Raw genomic sequence first — 4,142 nt, 5'->3', positions numbered from 1 at the left:
GCTGTGCTTATGGAGAACCAGAAACCCAAACCTGTTGCTACTGAGTTGATCAAACTCATGGTGCCCCATGTGTTACAGGGAAGAGCTGCTCCATGGGGTTTTCTCGGCTGTAATCTTTATGGAAGGTCCCTGGTGGTGTAACGGTATGCGCTCAACTGCTAACCTAAAGGTTGGACGTTCAAACTCACCCAGTGGCAGTGCTGAAGAAAGGCCTAGCTTTCTGCTTCTGTAGTTTACAGCCAAGAGAGCCCTACAGAGGCACTCTGCTCGGTCACACATGGGGTTGCCATGAGTTGGAGTCGATTCAAAGGCAGACTGCCTTTCTTCTGCGGCACCTGGTGGGTTCAAACCACGAACATTCAGGTCAGTGGTTGAGTGGTTAGCAGTCCAGTGCAAACTGCACCACCAGGGACCTTTGTGTTCACAGATGTCTGCACATTCATGGATGCCTGCACGTTCATGGATAAATGCATGTTCATAGATGTCCCCATGTTCACGGATACATGCATGTTCATGGATGTCTGCATGTTCATGGATACATGTATGTTCGTGGATGTCTGCATGTTCATGGATACATACATGTTCACAGATGTCTACATGTTCAGGGATGTCTGTGTGTTCATGGATATTTGCATGTTCCTGGATTCTGCGTGTTCATGATGTGTGTTCATGGATGTCTGTGTGTTCATCATGTCTCTGTGTTCATGGATATCTGTGTCTATGTCACTTGTGAGTATGTCTGTGAGTCTATAGGTGTGTGTTTCCTGGTGTGTGTGTATGTGTGTATTTCTATGTAGCTGTGAGTCTGCAGATATGAATGTGTGTCTTTCTCAGTGTGTGTGTGTCTATATTTGCAGGTATGTGACTGCATGTCTTTGGAAGTGAGTATGAGTGTGTGTAGTGTGTATCCTGTTACATCTGTCTATGTGCTTGGGATGTGGATGAATGTTGACATGCATGTCATGGTGTGTGCAAGTGTTGTGCATCTGTGTGTATGTCTGTCTGTAGTTGTACATGTATAAGTCTGGGCATGTATGCTCTTGTCTGCAATATGAGGTTATATGTGTGTGTGTGTGTCTGAGGCCAAGCATGTGTGTCCATGGATGTGTGGGTTGTGTTGTGTGTGTGTGTGGTTGTGTCTGGGATCTCTGTGTGTGTTCATGCCTCTGTCTGTGGCTCTGTAGCTGACTGAACTAGGAGACATTGGGTGAACACTATGTGTGAGCAGGACCCAAGGACCTCTCATCTCCTGGGACCTCCTTCCTGAAGTCAGGCAGGGCAGGGGTCTGTCTCCAACCAGGCCCACCCACTCCAAAGTCCTACCCTAAGCCTCCTTCCCCAGGTGCCTCCGGATCTCAGGCCCAGTGATGGGCTCCTCTCCCTGACCCTGCTCTTTTTGCTGCCCAGTGAAGTTTGATGGAGTCGAGGAGCTGAAACCCAGCCTCCCACACCCCTCTAAGCCCTTCCTGGGCTGGGAGGGCAAAGTTCATATTCCAGCCTGACCTCCCCTCCCCAGACAGTGGGCTTTGCTTCCTGACACTGCCAACTGGGGCACAAGGGCGGGCACACATCTAGATCCCAGGCAAGCATAAGCCACCGAGATCCCAGATACGCACACAAACATGGTCAGACCTAGACAGACAATAGAGAAATGTACACACAACACACATAGGCCCATGTTGACCCAGACACATTCCCAGATAAACACTGTTGGATCTACAACCCACATGACTCAGCATAGGTTCCCACAGGCCAGGTGCATGCCCAAAAGTCACCCACATAGACACACAACAAACAGCACACCTCCCCAACCCAACCCAACACACAGCCAGATCCTGATACACAGAATCAGATACACACAGACACCTCCACACCAGACCACTAGACAGATATGTGTGCAACGGAACAAAACATTGCCTGGCCCTGCACCAGTACAAATATACAACAAACAAACAAACAAACAAACAAAAAACACCAAACTCATTATCATTTAGTTGATTCTGAGTGTAGCAACCCTAAAGGACAGAGTGGAACTGCTCCAAGGTTTCCAAGTCTGTCAATCTTTATGAAAGCAAAGCCCAAACCAAACTTAGTCCCACAGAGTCGATTCCAACTCACAGCGCCCCTAGAGGACAGAGGAGAACTACCCCACAGGGTTTCCTAGGCTATAAATCTTGACGGAAACAGACCCGTCATATTTTTCTCCAGCAGAGCTGCTGGTGGGTTTGAACCACTAACCAGTGGTTCGGTCAGAAGCTGAGTGATTAACGTCTATGCCACCAGGGGTCCTTAAAATACAAATATACCCATACTTATATATAGACCCACACTCAGGCCCAGAAATATACACACGTAGAGTCACACATACACACAGGTACAGCACAGACCATCCTCAGACACAGAGCCAATTACACACACCAACATGCACACGGAGAAATACACACAGAGACACAATGTAATCAGACCCTCCCCCACCCCAAACACATAGCCAGACCTAGACCACCACCACCACCACTATCGGTCTGCTGTTGGGTTGATTTTGACTCCTGGACAGCCCATGTGTGTCAGAGCAGAACTAAGGTCCCTAGGGTTTTTCGTGGCTGATTTTTTGAAAGCTGATCACCAGGCCTTTCTTCTGAGTGTCCTCTGGGTGGACTTGAACCTTCAATCTTTTGGTTAGCAGCTAAATGCATTAACCATTTGCACGCCATTTGTTTGTGGTATATTTGTATTGGCGCAGGGTCAGGTAACATTTTGTTCTGTTGCACACATATCTGTCTAGGGGCCTGGTTGTGGAGGTGTCTGTGTGTATCTGATTCTGTGTATGGGTATCAGCCCAAAACTGGCATCAGCATACAGACCCAGGAAGACAGACAGACATACAGCCATACATACTGAGTGCTGTGGCAAAAAAAAAAAAAAAGCCACATTGCGGAGAAATCCTCTCCTCTCTTAGTCACAAACACCTTAGAAACACGGACGCATGCGCGTATGCACAGACCCATGCCCCAAGTGCACATACCAGCACTGACAACTAGCCCCAGTCTTGCGACCCTCAAAGAAAGACACGGACAGGCTCTTGCATAGCCCCTCGGGTGTCTGGCCCCGGAGCTCAGGGCTGGTGGGGAGGGATCTCAGCCAGCAGCAAACACAGCAGGTCCAAACAACATCTTGGCGGTCCCGAGCTCGGTAGAGGCGGCCGAGGGGGCAGAGGCCACCTGCGCGGGTTCCCGGACCACAGGCACTGCTTCCGGATCCCCAGTTCGGGCAGGGCCGTGATCATGTGGGGCGAGGTTACTGACTTCAGGGGACACGGAGTGGGCGCGCGCTTCACCACAGGGATTAGATGTCGGGAGTGAGGTGCAGCCTCTGTCCGGAAGGCTGAAGACCACAGCCGGCAGGGGCGGGGTCCCAATTTAGGGCGGTCCCTATTCAGCCAAGGGGGCGGGTCTCCCCCGCAAGGGCTGGGCTGGGGAAACTGAGGTACGCAGCCCCTCATTCCACGCCAGAGACAAGACAGCTTTCGTGTGAGGTCTTAGGAGTGTGGGTAGGGAACAAGACAGAGTGATCAGAGCCCATAAGGTGCCTCGCGAAATCAGATGACAGGTGGTTACGGTTCGAAGGCTTGGTCTGAGAAGGAGGCGCAGGGCTTCTTTGGCAGAGAGCATCTCGAAAGGGGGCGAGGATTTTCGATGGCAAAGAATAGAGGACCAGAAAGTGGGACTGGACTAAGAAAGACAGAAAGGGGCGTGGGACTCTGGCGGCTAGTACATGGGCGGGGCCTGGGGAAGAATGGCAGGGAAGTGGGCGAGACTGGGAAGTGGGTAGGGCCCGGGAGGGAGAGGACACGGAGTTGGGCGGGGCCTAGGGCGTAAGCCAGTGAGGTGGCCGGGAGTTGCAGACGGCTGTTTGGCGGGAGTAGGCGGGGCCTAGGGAAATAACAGGGAAGTGGGCGGGACCGGGCAGTGGACAGGGTCTGGGAAAGAGAGGACCGGGAGGTGGGCGGGGCCTAGAGAGAAAGCGAAGTGGGAGGGCCTGTTGTTAAGTGCCGTGGAGTCGTTTCCGACTCATAGCGACCCCATGCACAGCAGAAGGAAACACTGCCCGATCCCGCACCAGCCCCACAATCCATGCTATACTGG

The sequence above is a fragment of the Orycteropus afer genome, unplaced genomic scaffold, assembly GCF_000298275.1.
Source record: "Orycteropus afer afer isolate SDZICR_OR568_19922 unplaced genomic scaffold, OryAfe1.0 scaffold00461, whole genome shotgun sequence".
Lineage (NCBI taxonomy): Eukaryota > Metazoa > Chordata > Mammalia > Tubulidentata > Orycteropodidae > Orycteropus > Orycteropus afer.
Note: the sequence above shows the minus strand (reverse complement) of the source record.